This window comes from Peromyscus californicus, unplaced genomic scaffold (genome assembly GCF_007827085.1).
Source record: "Peromyscus californicus insignis strain IS unplaced genomic scaffold, ASM782708v3 Scaffold_4__1_contigs__length_199733344, whole genome shotgun sequence".
In the NCBI taxonomy this organism is placed as follows: domain Eukaryota; kingdom Metazoa; phylum Chordata; class Mammalia; order Rodentia; family Cricetidae; genus Peromyscus; species Peromyscus californicus.
Window position 1 is genome coordinate 198,822,418 of NW_026294562.1, and position 17,238 is coordinate 198,839,655.

Consider the following 17,238-nt stretch of genomic DNA (forward strand, 5'->3'; position numbering starts at 1 on the left):
TTCACCTCTCTCAGTCTCTTCCTATTTCCTCCCCCACCTCCTGTCTACCCCACCCCATCCATTCCTTCATTCAAAAAGGCACAGGCCTCCAACAGGAGTCAATAAATCATGGCATATCAAGTTGAGCCAGGAAAAGCTCCTCCCCCTGAATCAAGGCTGGGCAAGGTATCCCAGCATGGGGAATAGGTTTCAAATAGCCAACTCAAGTGCAAGGGACAGGTTCTGATCCCAGCACTCGGGGCCCCACAAACAGACCAAGCCAAACAACTGTCAGCCACATTGAGGGGACCTAGGTTGGTCCCAAGCAGGGTCCCTAGCTGTTAGTTCAGAGTCCGTGAGCTCTTACTAGCTCAGGTCAGATGTGGGTTTCCCCATCATGATCTTGTTCCCTTTACTCACAAAATCCATCCTCCCTTTCTTCAACTGGACTCCCAGAGCCCAGTCCAATGTTTGGCTGTGGATCTCTACATATGCTTCCATCAGTTACTGGATGAAGGTTTCCTGATGAAAATTAGGATGGTTTGATGGAAAAAGCTTATTATGACAGAGACTCCCAGATCCTAGCAGTGACCCAGAGGTCTCTAAAGAAGATCACACAGCACCACAATGTCTCCACCTGGATTGTGGCAATGCTTATCACTGGGCAAGACTGCACCAATGCAGCACTTGTTGCCATGGCCCAGCCAAACTGTGGACAAACAGGACACTAAAGAGTTGATTGTTCTGCCGGACATCAGTGGTGCATGCCTTTAATCTCAGGACTTGCAAGGTAGAGCCAGGCAGATCTCTGTGAGTTCAAGGCCAACCTGGTCTATGGAGCAAGGTCCAAGACAGGCACCAAAACTACACAGAGGAACCCTGTCTCAAAAAAGAAAGAGTTGATTATCCCACTTTGCCTGGACAAATTAATCAGTATCCTTCATGTTTCTCTTCCACAGGAAAGCCTCTCACCTTCTAGACCTCAGCCAAAGACTGATGCTGATCTAGTACCTCTGCTTCAAATGCCATGGAGACCACAGTAGCCTGAGATGGCCATCTATTTAATGGAATAGTCTCTGTCATTTTAATGGATACACATATACAATTCAGATTATACTTTCTGCTATAACTTATCCTTCTCAGGTCTCTGATGATATTGCCAGCTAGGCTAACTATAGTTTTGTCATCTTAGCAGCAGCAGGCAAGCACATTCTTCCCCAAGGCTTCAGCCACCTTGTTAGTTCATTTCACATGAGAAAATCAAGCCTTGCTTTTTTCTAGAGCTACTAGTTCTCCTGAAGAGAAAAGACTAACAGGCTTCATATAAAAAGATAAACAGGTTTTAGATGGAACTTTCCACTAAAGGAATGTGATTTGCAATGACTGTTCTAAGTAATAACTACTTGTGTCTCTGATAAATGATTATATGAAAAGAAAAATGTTCAAGTCTATGCAAGGTTTGATGGTCTAAGAAAATGTTCTAAGGTATGTAATGGTCTGAGGATATGAAAGTCTATGCAAGTTCTAAAGGTCTAAGATATATAAAGGTCTGAGGATGTGAAAGTTTAAATAAATTCTGAGGGTTACAGAAAGTGATTTGAGATGTAAATACAAGATGTAAAGGTATAAGTACATGATTTAAGGTATGTGAAAATGCAAAAGTTTCAGATTTCTTTCTCCTTCTTTGCTTTTGTTAGACTAAGATTTTAAAAGTTCAGAGTTTTAACATTGAGCAATGGAGTTTTGATGAACTGAAAGAGCACTGGCTACATACTGTTCAGTCACAAGTTCAAGATTTTAGATTTCTTTTGTTTGTCTTCTAAGATAAACTTAAAGGTGCTTCTCATTGAACTAAAGACATTTTTTCTAATATATATATGGCTCTCTGGACAGAGCAAAACTGTCTGTGTTTTTTATTCAAATCTATACCTTTTTCTAGAACTCAAATGTGGGAGTCTACTCCAGCTGTTTTACAGACACCAGTTACCTGCTTTTTCCACATTGTGGATTGTTGTAGAATAGTCCTCTTGTACATTGTAAAGATTTGTCATTCGAATTGGTTTAATAAAATACTGATTAGCCAATAGCCAGGCAGGAAGTATAAGTGGGGTGGCCAAACTGAGAATGCTAGGAAGGAGAAGGGCAGACTTAGAAGTCACCAGCTAGTCTCAGAGGAAGCAAGATGAGAATGCCATACTGAGAAAATGTACCAAGCCATGTGGCTAAACCTAGATAAGAATTATGAGTTCAGTTAAATGTAAGAACTAGTTAGTAAAAGCTTGAGCTACAAACTGATCATTTATAAGTAATATTAAACCTCTGAGTGGTTAGCTGAAAACTGGTGGGCAGGAGAGATCTGTCTGCCTATAGTGGACTTCAGTACAGATTGGTATACCAGCTTTTTCTACAGTGTGCATTTCAGTACAGATTGCTAATGCTAACATATCTGAAACTTTTATGTCTTTTTGTAAACTAAGAAAAATCATGTAAGCTTCAGAGAACCTGGTGAGTCATAAGACTTGGATCCACCTTTCATAGTTCAAAACAATTCCAGATAAATACAACCTAACTTTTCCCACTTGTCTATTCCTGAGGATGGAATATTTCTCTCTTTCTCTCTCTTCTGGTCTTGGGGTGCCTCCCCTTCCCCAACTACTAAGATTAATGGGTCAGAAAGTTCCAAATGTAATATTTATCTTTAATTTCCTAAATTTTAATTTTTTGTCCCTGGTCTATATCTGTTTCAGCAGATTTCCACTTGTGTGACAAATATAACCTGCTATGGGTTATGCCCATTGTTAAAAATAAAGCTGTTTGGATGATAGCTGGGCAGGAAGAGATTGAGTGCAAGAACCAGACTAAGAGAATTCTGAAAAGAGGGGAGATGGAGTCAAAAGACACCAGCCAGTCACCGAGGAAGCAAGACATGTAAAAAATTAGATAAAAAACCATGAGCTTTGTGGCAAAATATAGATAAAAAAATATAGGTTAATTTAAATGTCAGAGCTAGCTAGTAATAAGCCTGAGTCATTGGCCAATCATTTATAATTAATATAAGCCTTTGAATGATTATTTGGAAGTGGATGCTGTATGGGACAGGACAGAGACAAGTTTCCAATTCTGTATGTCACCCAGTGGGAACACTGATCGACATAAAAACTGAGAAACTTAAAAAACGTTCTGAGTTTTCTAGTCTCAGAGTCTCATGTCAGAAGTATCTCTCCCCAGAGACATGTCTCCCAAGAGCTGCCTATGAGATGGAGCTGACTGATAGCCACCATGAGCTAAGCAGTATGGTGGGTTTTTGCAGTCACTCATGTGGACTGTAGTACAGAGAGACTTCTCTCAGCCTCTGCCTGCAGACTTAAAGTATCATCACAAACTGCCAGCATGCTGCATGGCAGTTTATGGTTTTGCTCATGCTAACCAAAAGGGTAAAAAAAAAAATACACAGTAAGGAGAGATTTGGACCAAAAAAAAAACTCTAAACAGGGTACAGTCTGTTTAAAAATATATGTAAGGTTGAAAGAAAAAAGACAAAATCCTTAAAAAGAGAAATAGAGTAATAGTAAAAATATATAATAAACTACTTAAAGATGGAAATTATGCAGAAAGTCTGGATAGTGTACATTATTGTGTTGTCTTTAATTTTTTGATGACTAATGAACAAATAATAACTGCTGAGAGACATTTGATTATAAAAGATTCTAGATTAGACCAACCTATATATTTTGAAAATATATTGACTTTAAAATTTAAGTTAGGGAGGTGGTAGTGCATGTTTTTAATCCAAGCACTCAGGAGGCAAAGGTGGGCAGATCTCTGTGAGTTTGAGGCCAGCCTGGTCTACAGAGTGAGTTTCAGGACAGCCAAGGCCACATGTTTCAAGAGAAACCTTGTCTCAAAAAATGAAAAAAAAAAGAAAGAATGTTTTGGCTGGGTGGTGGTAATGCATGCCTTTAATCCCAGCACTCAGGAGGCAGAGGCAGGCAGATCTCTGTAAATTTGAGGCTAACCTAGTCTACAGAGCAAATTCCAGGACATGCTCCAAAGCTACACAGAGAAAACCTGTCTCAAAAAAATAAATAAATAAAAAGATATGTTACTTTGAGAAAGGAGGTCTGCTTTTATTTCCACAGGAAATGAAAGGCTCTGTATTCATTCTGGGTTAAAGAAAATCAGGTCTAATAGAGGAAGACCTTCTGAAAAACCTCTGATGGGAACAGATGGCCCAAATGATCCAATGTTTCAGAGTGTCCCTGTTGCAGTTTTCTCTGAGTTCTGCATCCAGAACAGCTTCAAGGCTGCTGGCTGAGATGAGCCAGCCTCACAGAATATTCCAGTCACGACTTGATCATAACTGTTTTGTTGTATATAATTTTACTACATTAAGGTTAAAACCTTCCTTTTTAATTGGACAAAAATAGGGAAATGCTGTGGATTATGCTCATTGTTAATAATAAAACTGATTTGCCAATAGCAGGGCAAGAAGAAACTGAGCAAAAGAGCCAGAGTAGGAGAATTCTGGGAAGGGGAAAGGTGAAGTCAGCAGATGCCAGCCAGCTGCCAAGGAAGCAAAGCATATAAAAATTGAGGTGACAAGCTATGAACTGTGTGGCAAGGCATAGATAAGAAATATAGGTTAATTTAAATGTAAGAGCTACCTAGTAATAAGCTTGAGCCATTCGGCAAGCATTTGTAATTAATATAAACCTCTATGTGGTAATTTGGGAAGCAGTTGCTGGGTATTTGGAAGTTGCTGGTGGGACAGAAACCTCCAGTTACAACATCTAAGGACCAGCTGCTGACTGCAACTTGTTCCAAATGACTGCAAGCCCTGGATGCGCTGAAAGCTGATGTAGACCAGTCCAGCCAATGTGAATGCTGCCTGTTTCCAGCTGGGTCAGAGAACCAGATGTTTCTGATGAATGCCCCATTGGCTGATTTCCCCTTTTGCCTTTGAGTAACTTTTCAGCATTCCTAGGCCCTGACAACAATGTCCTAGGTTCAGCAGGCAGTAGTTACAGAAGAGAGAAAATCACCCCTTGTTCCACAGCAGGCTGGAATGTTAGATCAAAAGGAAACTCCCTTGCATAAGGGACAAAATAGTTAACTATAGTGTCCATTGGCATACCAGAAAATGTAGCTGTTAAAATGAAGTAGATGCAGATATATCAACATGTGGATCCACTAGCTTAAATAGTTCTATAAGGACACTTAACCTGCTCTATTTAAGACAAAGGGGTTATTCTATAGATTTAAGAGAAAATTTATATTATTATACAAACTATTCAGAAATCATTAGAAATAATCTGGCTGTACTGAAAAAAAATCATTGCAAAAAAGAGTACCTGAGATGAAGTAAATAACTGGTTCCTATTCTCTTTCTGCCATCACAAGGCCCTTTTGCCATTCTGCTTCTGCTAATTGCCATTTGCTCTTGCATTATTGATATTTTAACTAAATGATAATTCCTGTCTGAGTACCATTAAGCTGATAGTTATTAGATCACAATATAGACAGGTACCTATCACAAAATCAAGGATTTGACTCAGGACACAACTTGAGGGGGAAATGTGAGAGTCAAAGTTACATTTTAAGTTTTGACTACTATACCTTAGAGATCTATGGAACAAAAATGCCTCTGATCTGCAAACCCCTTATGCAAGGAAAAATAGTTCCTGAAATGCTGGCGGCTATTGTTTGTGAAAGATAATAGCTGCATGTTTTCATTCCCCTAAATAAGTTTGTTTTACCCAACTACACTGGATGTCTTGATGACATGTGGGTGGGAGGTATGAAGGCAGGAAATATGTCAGTATATATGGTTGTCCCTGATTAGACATGATGGGAAATGAAATGAATTATGTGTTTTCCTTCTTAAGCCCTTGCTATACATAAATCTGGACCATTTTCCATGTACCTGCATATAGACTTGGCCAGACCCATCCACCTGGCCAGGATTTAATTAAATATTTCTTCAAATTTGGCTTTTAACAATGGTAGTGGTCTTATTTTCAATCAGTGAGATTAATAATAAAAGGACCCAACAAAAAAAGAGAATTATAGAACAATTTTTCTTATGAACATTGATGCATATATTCTCAATAAAATATTTGCAAAGAATCCAGGAATATTTCAAAAAGATCATTCACCACGATCAAGTAGGCTTTATCCCAGAGAGGCAGGGATGGTTCAACAAACATTACCTGATAAGATAATGCACCATATAAACAGACAGAAAAAAAACCATGATCATTGGCATGGACCACATGGAAAATATTGCTGCTTGACAAAGTTCCAGTATTTCATCATTGCAGACCATACTTCTTCAGACCTTTTAACTTTTATTTTATTGGTTATCATTACTAATTACTTTCCCTTTCAGAAAATTTTTTGTGGACTTTGATAAATAATGAAAATTTGGACAATGGTAGCTCTCTAAACAAAATAACTCTTTGGAAAAAATCCCCACCACCTCCAAACCAGGAATCCCATTGTGCCCTCCTAATTACACCAAGAACAGGAAAGTTAGAGTTTTGTTAGACCCTCCTGATCCAAAGGATGAAATGTCTACAATTCAGTTTCAGAGACTGAGGCCATTAGGGGCAAGATTTCAACATTCCATTAGGAAAATCAGAATAGTACAGTATATTAGAAAAAGAGTAATAGACCAGGACATTCCCTTATGGGAGAATTGTGAGGGTAGAAGACCCACCAGCTCTGATTGTACAAAGAGGTAAGTCTTTGTTCTAGCCAATCACCCCAGCCTCTAAACTTTAAGGAACAACCAATGTCACCATACCCCTAACCATTGCAGCCCCAGTTACAGGCCAGCAGGAAGAAGTCCTGAAGGCAGATCTGACTACCACCATCCTCCTCCAGATGCTATAACCTAAAAGGACCACTCCACCCCCCAAATCCACACATCCTCCAAGACTGAAACTGCTCCCTGAGCCACAGACTCAACCATCTCCAATTAGACCAAGAAGTGAGTCTTTTTTCTCCTAGCAGATCACCCCAGTCTCTAGGCTTTAGGCCCAAAAGCACAGTGAATTCATACCCCACCCATTGCAGCCCCAGTTGTAGACCAGTAATCAGGACTCTTGCAGGCAGGCCTAACAACCACCACCTCCCACCAGAATCTGTAACCACAAGCACCATGCCACCACCTTAACCCACCCAACCTCTGACACCTCAGCTGCTCCATAAGACACAGACTCTGCCAGCTCAGATTGAGTCAAGAGCTCTGATTCAACCAAGAGCTCTGGTTGGACAAAGAGCTCCAATAAGACTGAAAGTGTTAAATGACCCGAGAATGGCCCCCTGAGACAGACACTGTTTGCACTGACTGAAGGATAACATGGGAAGATGCCAGTGCAAGAATAAATTCAACACCTTAAAGAGCTATATGGCACCACAAGACCATAGTGGTTCTACATTAGCAAGACTGAGCATCCCAACATAGAAGAAGCAGAAGAAAATGGCCTTAAAAATGACTTCAAGAAGATGATAGAGGCCTTTAAGGAAGAAATGAAAAATTCCTTTAAAGAAATCAAGGGAAAAGCAAACAAAAATTATAAGAAATCAATAAATCCCTTAAAGAAAGCCAAGAGAACCAAGAAAAAGCAATCAAACACATGGAATAAAGAAAAATTAAGAGCTGCAAAGGAAAAAGGCAAAGTAACATATAAAGGCAGACCTATCAGAATAATATCTGACTTCTCAATAAAGACTCTGAAAGTCAGAAGGTCCTGGACAGACATTATGTAGACAGACACTAAGAGACCATGGATGGTGGCCCAGACTGCTATACCCAGCTAAACTCTCAATCACCATAGACAGAGTAAACAAAATATTCCATGATGCAACTAGATTTAAACAATACCTATCCACAAATCCAGCCCTTCAGAAAGCACTAGAAGGAAAAATTCAACTCAAGGAATTTAGATGCACTCATGAAAACACAGACAATAGATAATCCCACACCAACAAATCCCAAAGAAAGGAAACAAAAACAACACTACCACAAAAAAAATAACAGAATTTAACAATCACTGGTCATTAATATGCCTTAATATCAATGGACTCTATTTGCCTGTAAAAAGACACAGGGAGACAAAATGGATACAAAAAAAAGAATCCATCCTTCTGCTGCATACAAGAAACACACCTCAACTTTAAAGACAGACTATCTCAGAGGAAAGGGCTGAAGAAAGTCTTTCAAATCAAATGGACTTAAACAAACTGGTGTAGTTATCCTAATATCCAACAAAATAGAATTCAAACTAAAATTAATCAAAAGAAATTGAAAAAGACATTACATATTCATCATAGGACAAGTCCATCAAGATGAAGTCTCAATTCTGAACAATTATGTTCCAAATAAAAAGGCACCCACATATGTAAAAGAAACATTACTAAAGCTTAAATTATACATCAAACCCCACACACTAGTAGTAGGAGACTTGAACTCTCCACTCTCACCAATAAACAGGTCTGCCAGACATAAACTTAACAGAAATAAGGGAATTAACATATGTTATGACTTAAATGGACTTAATAGACATCTATGTAACATTCCACACAAACACAAGAGAATATACCTTCTCTAAAATTGACCATATTCTTGGTCACAAAGGAAATTTCAACACATGCAAAAGAATTGGAAGAGCCACCTGTATTTTATCAGACCACCATGCCTTAAAATTAGAATTCAACAACAACACAAATTACAGAAAGCCTACAAACCCATTGAAACTGAATAATGCCCAGCTGAATCACCACTGGGTCAAGGAAAAAATAAAGAAAGAAATTAAGGACTTCCTTGAATTCAATGAAAATGAATGCACAACATACCCACATGTATGGAACATGATGGAAGCAGTACTAAGAGGAAAGTTCATAGCTCTAAATGCCTACATAAAGAAGTCAGAGGAATCTCACAGTAGTGACTTAACAGAATACCCAAAAGCTCTAGAAGAAAAAGAAGCAAACTCACCCAGGTGGAGTAGACACCAAGAAAAAATCAAATTGAGGGCTGAAATCAATAAAATTTTTAAAAAGAGAACATTACTAAGAATCAAAGAAACAAAGAATTGACTCTTTGAGAAAACCAACAAAATAGACAAACCCTTATCCATACTAACCAAAAGGCAGAGACTATCCAATTTAACAGAGTCAGAAACAAAAAGGTGCAGTGATATTTGTTCCACCCATGACTTTGGGTTATATGACCCAAAGGAAGTGGTGCTTCCTGCTGTTATACATGACCTCTTATAAGGAGTTGGAGAAGGGTCACATGCCCATTTTCCCTGCTTCTGCCTGCAAGGTGAATTCACTCCCAGTCAGATCAGAGGACAACTTCTGCTATCTACTCCATTCTGTAATCCTGAGTGTATTTCCTTAAGTTATATCTTAATAAATTCTGTTACCCATTTAATAGACTCACATGGATTGATCATAAGTGACACTCATGTGAAAAAAAAGACTCCACACTCCCTGTAGCTTCTGCCTATAGACTCTGCAGCAGTGGCAGCAGATTGACTCAGAGGGTTGTGTGCAGGTCAGCCTCACTAGCACCCCATAGCCACTCAGTCCCAACCATGTGGAGCAGAACTCCACACATTCTCACTGGGGCTACTTGCATGACTAAACCCTAATACACTCAGGTAGCTGCTGGTGAGTTTATCCACCCTGCAGAGCCTACACAGCCCAAACCCCCCAGGAAGGGCCTGACCTCTGCTCAGGTAACCAGCTACATACAACAGCCCTGTGGGGAGTCCGTAGACCAGGCAGCTCATGCAGCAGAGGTTGACTGACTAAGTGCTTAATTTACAGGAGCCATTCAAGGACCTGAGTCAGTTTTCACCAGACCTGTTTTGGTGCTGCACCTGTGACACCTACTAATCAAGCAATGATACTACACCCACCCATCCCCCCCAAAAAATCACAAGAACTGAAATACCAGCAATCAAGGATTTCATCCAAGGTAAGAGTACTTGATAATTTTATACCTTAAAACTGTTTTATAAATAAACAAATTAATGAAATTTTCCTTGCAATTTTTGAATATTTCTCAAAACATGGAAGAAAATATTATATCACAAGAATTTAAAAACCTTTTTGCTTGTATAATGGATGAATTTTTTTCAAGATTTATACAACCTTCCTGGGACATATATGATATAAAACATTTTAGCATTTAGCATAATAATTCACAAAGCACTGAAAAACTGGTTTAACAATAATAACAAAGATGAGTAATTATTGGAAACGATATAGATTTTACAAGGTAGTAATGAAGATTTAAGTAAAAAGATACTTTCTCTGGAATCTGCTACCCAGGATATACAAGGTAGTAAGAAAGACTTAAATAAAATGATCCTTTGTTTCAAATGAGCTAACTTGCTACAAAAATTTCAGTCCATTAATAAATGTACAACCAGATTTGATTCTATTGGTAATAAATATGAATATTTAAAGAATAAAACAATAACTCTCCAGAGTGATAGTGCCAGTATTCAGATACTTTATAAGGAAGAAAGATTATCATTAATGATAAACCAAAGGATATGGAATCATGTGTTTCAGAATGACATAAAAATTTGCATGATTCCATGAAATCTCTGGAATCTCTTAGAACAGAGGAGGTTCACTCACTGCAAGTGACCCTAGGTGCTTGGTTGCAAGCTCTGAAAGAAACTGTCAGTAAAGATGACAAGGGACCTAATAGGCAGAAAGGCAAGGCCATACAATTCATCCAAATGGCTCTCATACAATGAATTATCTTGTTAGAGGGCAGCAGATGATAGACATCCTTAGCCATGTGTAGAATATATGTTGCAACCTATTCCTATCAGAGATTTAAAAAACATTGAGGAAGTGGTGGTCCCATATGGCATACACTCAGCATATGTAAAACATATGTTAATTACATGGTCTTCCACAAATAAAATCAAACCAGATGATTGGAATCAGTTAATCTCAGCTTTTCCAGAATATAGCCAGCAGTTACAATGGAAAAGCTGCTTGAGAGAGGAATTTAGAAATCTGGAATAGCAGGATAAGATCAGAGGTTTTGAGATCTCCCAATATCAAATTCTTGTTGAGAGATGTTTCACTGATAGAAATGTACAAGCTACTTATGATAAGCATATAATTTCCCTATGATGTACAGCAGTTTTAAATACTTGGGAAAAATTCCAGAACCAGGAAAAGAAACTGAGATATACGCAAAAATTTTCCAAGGGGCACAAGAACTGTTTACTGTTTTTTACAAAGGCTGACCATAGTTATAAAAAAAAAAAGCAGTGTCAGACAAAGAACTAAGACCAGTATTAACTGAGTCCTTGGCATTTAACAATGTTAATGAAGAATGCAAAAGAATACTTACACCATTAAAGGTCATGTCAGTACCTTTTGAAGAGTGAATTCAATATACTAATGTTGAGTCTCTTTACTATGGTAATGAGGCTTGGATAGGAGAGGCAATTTCCAGAGGTGGAAGGAGGCCTCAAGGTACCAAATGTCTTAACTGTGGCCACCAGGTGATATAAGTAGAAACTGTACACAGGGTGCTTGTAGAAGCAATACTCCTTCTGGAAATAACACAAACAGGAGACCTTACCCTTCTGGATTATGTAGAAGATGCAGCAAAGGCCAACATTGGACCAATGAGTGCAGGTCAACAATAGATATATTAGGCAACACTTTACGAGTGGGAAATGCCTCAGCAGGCCTCTTGTAGGCCCCCAAACTGAACATGGTCCAAATATTTCCAGCCACTGTGGAGGAAATTTCTTTCCAGGACAATTAAATGACCCAGTGTCTACTGTGAAATAACAATACTGCACTTGATAGAACAACTCTGATAGATGAATCAAAAGTTCCTAAGAACACAATAAAATGAATATTTTGGCAGACTTTCATAAATGAGCAAAGACCAAAGCTTAGACTTTGAATTAATAGCATTGTTTTAGAGGGCCTGGTAGACATGGGTGTGTTGTGACTATAATTACACCAAAATCATGGTACCCAAATAGGCCTCTTCAAGAGGTAGATGTCCAATTTCTAGAGAATGGAACCTTATCTCAAGTAAAACAAAGTTTCAGATGGGTTGAATGCATAGGGCAAGAAGGACAGGGTGGAAGACTGAGGCTATATGTGGCAAATGTAGTGATGAAACTTAGGGGCTGAGATCTATTACAGCAGTGGAATACTCAGATTAAAATTCTTACAGTCTCAGAAAGGCAATACAGACCAATGCATGTTGCTAGGAATAATATTATAACATACTATAAAAAACAGCCACCAACCATTCAGGCTGTACATATACAAAGCACAACTGTTGTTGAACTCTCAGAAGTACCAACAGTCCTACCTTTAAAATGGCTAACTGATAAACCTGTCTGAGTTGGACAATGGCCTTTGACAAAAGAGAAGCTACAAGCTTTAGAACAGTTGGTTCAAGAGCAGTTAAATGCTCCACACATTGAAGAATCTACCAGCCCTTGGAATTCTCCTGAATTTGTTATTAGAAAAAAGTCTGGAAATTGGAGAATGCTAACAGATCTGAGAGCTATTAATAAAGTAATTCAGCCTATGGGATCCCTACAGAATGGGATGCCCTTGCCCTCTCTGCTGCACAAAGAATGGCCTATAATATTGACTTAAAAGACTGTTTCTTTATCATTTTTTTCTATTTTCTTTTTTTAGTTTTTTCAAGACAGGGTTTCTCTGTGTAGCTTTGGAGCCTGTCCTGGAACTCACTCTGTAGACCAAACTGGCCTTGAACTCACAGAGATCCACCTGCCTCTGCCTCCTGAGTGCTGGGATTAAAGGCATATGCCACCACTGCCTGGCCTGTTTCTTTACCATAACTGTACAAGAAAAGGATAGAGAAAAATTTGCCTTCACAGTACTTAATTATAATAACCCCAGCCAGTTACAAGATATAATTGGAAGACCCTCCCACAGGGAATGTTAAATAGCCCTACCCTGTGTGTGGGAGTCTGTTTTCAGGTTCCTTGTGGCTTTTCCCAGCAGGTCCGTATAGAGAGGATGATTGGACCATGGGCTTGAGTGCAAGTGTCTGAGATGGTCTGCATTTGGCTGTTCTGGGGGGAGGTCTTTTGCTCCACCCCTTGGTGTCTCTATAAATACCCTGGGGAAGAGACAGTCAGGGCCCATTGGAATAGGTTCCAGGCCCTCTCGAGGCTATCCTTTATTTTCTATCTGTTTATCTCCACAATCTAAATCCTTCTATCTAATATTTCCTGCTGCTCGCACTCAAGAAAACTCTGGGGAGCTGTGAAGTTGGTGGGTAAATGCCCCGCAGAATGGCGCCATAGCCCCGCAGAATGGCGCCATAAACAGGGACTAAAGACAAAGTAATAGGGACTAAAGATAAAGGAAAATAAGAGTTTTATTACAGAGTTTTGGAGAAAGGGTGAGTCAGCTCTGCCAGTGAAAAGGGGGCATGCCCAGTGTTATGAAATATATATATTATTAAGAAGCAGGGGTTTTATCCTCGAGAGAAAAGGAAAATGGACTGGAAGGATGTCCAATGCTTCAGCGCAAAATTCTCTTCTGTCAAAATTTTCTATCTTCTATCCCTTTCTCAATTTCTATCTGTAAAAAATAAGTATATGGTATAGTGTAGTAATATAGTGTAGGAAAAACTTAGAAGTGTAAGATTGTGTAGAAAAGTAAGGCAACTAAACAGAAAAACTCTTCAATTTTCTAACTTTGGGGGCTATAAACGCAAACTGGGGAAAAAATCTTTCTTTGAGCTTTATGGTAGTAAAAAAGCTCTTCTTTGAGCTTATGGGGAAGAAAAAGTTTCCTATGGAAGCTTTTGACCTGGGGACAGCTGAAATGCTAAGTCCAAGCAGCAGGAGAAAGTTTTTTCTCCCTGAGGCAAAAATGGGGGTGTAAAAAGCCAAAAAGTTTAAAATTTAGAAGTTTTGGAGAAAGTTGGTCTTTCTCTCTTAGGAAAAAGAAAATCTTTCTCTTAAACTAAAAGCTTTTCTTGGAAAATTTGGAGGGAAAATCTCTCTAAGAGGCCTTAATCTTTCTCTCTCAAACTAAAAGCTCTTAAAAAACTTAAAAACTAAAGCCTTTAACTTTCTCTCAGAAGGACAAAAATTAGAATCACCTGAAGATATTAGTATGGAGACCACTTGTGATTAGTTCTAAGGGAAAACAATGAACCTCTTAAGACAACAAAACCTCTCTAAGTTCACTTTCAAGCGTAAAAATCCTCCCTGCAATGCAGGAGGCAGGGACAAATTCCTAAAAATCTCTTCTAAGCTCTGTCTCTTCAAGCTAGTAAAAGACAGTGGGTCAGAGTACCCTGAAAGAAATGATTGGAATGGTATGGGTGAACAGCCACAAAGAGTACAATAGGGCAGGAAACTGTTTAGTAGGAAAGCAATAAAGCCAAACTGCATCTTCAGTTGGTCTGCCGAGTCAAGAATGCTGTCTGGGGAAAGAGCCCAGCCAGGGCAGAACAGAACTATCCAGGAGTAAAGCTTTCTTTTCTATCAGAGAAAGCATCTTTTTGAGAAAAGCTTTGTTTCAACTGATTCCCAGTGAGATGAGGGAGTGTAGCCCTAAGGGGTGATTGCCTCTGGCATAAACTCTGTCCTTAAGCACCTGGACAAGCAAATGCAACCCACTGGGGGACTGGGTCAGGTGAAATACCTGTCCTAATGTGAGCTTAGACATGGCAAAAACCTCCCTTGCCAAACTTGATTTATGAACACAAACCTCACAGACCCTAAAAACAGAAACGGACTAAAGCCCCTACCTTCAGAAGCAAAAGAAACCTGTCACTGTGGCATTGGGAAATGTTTCTGGGGCACAGGGGATAAATTGAGACCAAACTGGGAACTGTCTTGGGGAAAGACTCTGAAGAAACAGAAAAGGGACATAATCCTCCCCAGAAAATGCATGACCTGAAAAAGCTGCTAGAATTTGAGGCAGATTTGGGGGGAGAAAAAAAAAGCCCCTATCTCCAAAGGCATCTAGTAGAGGAACAGAGCAGCTGAGATATCTGAAGCTCTGCACCTGCGGGGAGGAACAAGCAAAATGAGATAAAGATATGTGGGAGAAAATCTCTGAAGGAGCTATGGAAAAGCTCTGTTGTAAAGATTTTTGTTTTTCACTTACTGGCTAAGGCAAACACAAGCCCCAAGGAAAGTTGCTATCAGGAATGCCAGCCTCAATGCACACTAATGAGGCAGGTGCCGTTCGGATATGGGGCCAGTGTCAAATGAAGCAAAGACACCTGTTAAGTCAGCTGAGAAGAGAACAAAAATCTCCCAGTGTCCCATAATTGAAAACTTAAAATGCTTCTTCAAATCTCCCATTGCAAAAGCAAAAAACTTGGTTCAAACTTTCTGGGAAAAAACTTCGTAAGTGACTTTTAGACCCGAAAAGAACTATGGGAAGTGGAGTCCATAAGCTAGCTTGCAATAAAGGACTGATATAATAGAAATGCATTCTGGGAAAGGTATTTTTTTCCACTAAAGATGGCAAAATTGCCCTGAAAGACTTTTGTCAGCTCAAAAAGACGTCCATAGTAAACTTAAAATGTAGCTTTTTTTTTTAATTTTTTTTTCTTTTGGTTTTTCGAGACAGGGTTTCTCTGTGTAGCTTTGGAGCCTGTCCTGGAACTCATGCTGTAGCCCAGACTGGCCTCGAACTCACAGAGATCCACCTGCCTCTGCCTCCCGAGTGCTGGGATTAAAGGCGTGTGCCACCAAAAGAATAAGGAGGAAAATCATCTTAGAGTTTGTTGAATGTCAGTTCCAATGAAAAATTGAAAGGATACGGAACTAGGAACTTTTCAGTTTGGGGCTCTGTTGGTAAAATGCCTTATCTACCCTAATAGCTGTGCAAAGTTTTTACAGTAGTTGGATGACAAAAAGCTACCTTTAAGAGCAAACAAGCCACTTTAAAATCCTTGAGAAAGCAGTCCATAAACTGAACATTGTTTTAGATATGAAGAAACCTATGGGAAAATAAAGTTCTTTACCTTTTGAACAAACTGCTGGCAATGAATGATTACTTTGCAAATCTAGTAAGGAAACAAGGAAACAGACATTTGAAAAGAAATGACTGCTTTATAGATAGGAAACAAATGTCAGAAAAATCTGTCTTAAAAAAATAGTTGCTTCACCTGAAAGTTCCTTATAAGAAATCAATGCTAAATATCACAGCTGCTAATAATGATAACATCAAGAGTTAAAGCTAATGAAATGAAAATACTAAATCCTGAAAATGCTTTTTGTCAGAGTAAGCTAATGAAGGATATGTTTCATGAAAGAACATTTATGCTCTTGACTCCTTTGAATAGTAACAGTTTTGGTGAATATATTAGAACTAACAACAATCAAGTCAAAATGTTGTGTCAACAAATGTGCCATATTAGAGCTCACTCCAGTCTTCCTGGTCCTTTAGCTGAGGGTAATGCAATGGCTGATAAGCTAACGAAGATAGTAGCATTATCCCAAGTGGAAATGGCTCAACAGTCACACGCTCTTCATCATCAAAATAGGAAAAGCTTAAGAAAACATTTCAATCTTACCAAAGAAGCAGCTCATCAAATAGTTAAACGATGTGGGGTATGTCCAAAATACTTTCCTGTCCCTCACTTAGGGGTAAACCCTCAAGGTCTTCTTCCTAATCATCTATGGCAAATGGATGTTACTCATATTGCAGAATTTGGCAAATTAAAATATGTACATGTGACCATTGACACTTATTCAGGATTTTTAATGGCTAGTGCACAACCTGGTGAAGCTACAAAATGTGTAATTATGCACTGCTTGAAGTGTTTTTCATATATGGGTACAACAAAAATTATTAAAACTGATAATGATTTTGGATATACTAGTAAGGCATTTCAACAATTTTGTACCCAATGGGAAATCGTACATAAAACAGGTATTCCCTATAATCCTCAGGGACAAGGTATTGTAGAAAGGGCTCATAGCAGTCTTAAAATACAACTTCAAAAAAATAAAAATAAAAAAGAAAGAAATTTACCCTCAATCACCACATAATGCATTAAATCATGCTCTTTTTGTTCTGAACTTTTTGAATATGGATGTCCATGAGCAGTATACCACAGATAGATTTTTGGCACAGTGGAACCAAAGCAACTTTTGCTCAATTGAAATGGAAAGATCCCTGCTCGGGATTATGGAAGGGTCCCGATCCTGTGTTAATATGGGGTCGAGGACATGTTTG

General features: G+C 38.8%; 1 protein-coding gene across 1 annotated transcript in view; it reads right to left on the bottom strand.

The window, feature by feature from the left end:
- Positions 1 to 17,238, bottom strand: part of LOC128124357 (vomeronasal type-2 receptor 116-like) — an 81,305-nt gene that overhangs the window by 42,318 nt on the left and 21,749 nt on the right. The window lies entirely within an intron of this gene.